This window comes from Condylura cristata, unplaced genomic scaffold, assembly GCF_000260355.1.
Source record: "Condylura cristata isolate star-nosed mole 26May11 unplaced genomic scaffold, ConCri1.0 scaffold00025, whole genome shotgun sequence".
In the NCBI taxonomy this organism is placed as follows: Eukaryota; Metazoa; Chordata; class Mammalia; order Eulipotyphla; family Talpidae; genus Condylura; species Condylura cristata.
In genome coordinates this window covers 18,813,253-18,814,088 of record NW_004567126.1, presented here as the reverse complement: position 1 = coordinate 18,814,088, position 836 = coordinate 18,813,253, and positions in this window count along the sequence as shown.

The following is an 836-nucleotide window of genomic DNA, read 5'->3' as shown; positions in this document are numbered from 1 at the left end:
CCACGATGTAGAAGATAAAAAGATAAAAGGATAATGCTTCATCTCTGTCCCCAGGGAGCTGCTAACATGACAGGTGTAACTAGGCTGGGTTTCTTCTCCAAACAGCCACAGATGGAACTTGGCAGAAAGGAACAGGATGGCAGGGAGCAGGGCAAGGGGGACTGGAGAGCGTCTGGGGGCAGCTCTGGGGCCTCTGAGCTCTGGAGGGCAGGGGACTGTGGCCAGCCTGGGCCTGCTGCCTTCTGCCTCTCCACTGTTGGTCCTCACCTGTCAGGCCTCAGGTCCTCGAGGGCGTCTGCCTGCGCCTGAAGTCAACCTCCTGGCATTGCATCCCGCCTCTCACTTATAATAAATATACATTTGCCACCTCTCTCCCCTCCCCCCCCCCCCATTCCTGGCAGTTTGTTCCTAAAACTCTTGGAATTTCCTAAGTGATAAGAGCAATAAAGTGTCTTGATATTTATAAGAAGCTCCTTTCAACCACACCTGGCTTGATGTGACCCAGGTGACTTTTGGAGGTATATAAAGGATGGAGGCTGGTTGCCAGGTGAATCAACCATGCAATTAAAGGAATTTCAGCCCCACTCCCACCCACCTTCTTGGAGGGTCTAGGGGCTGGCTGGAGATTTTCAGCCTCTAATGGTCAGTAATTTAATTGATCACGCCTATGTAAGGACACCTCTGTAAAACCTTAAAAAATCTGGAAATCTTCTGGATTGGTGAACACAAGGGTGCTGGAGAGGGCGTGGAAATGCCTCCCCCGCACCTTGCCAGGTGCATTTCTGCCACCTGGCTCCCCCACCTTACATCCTTTTCTAGTAAACTGCTGGTCTGGT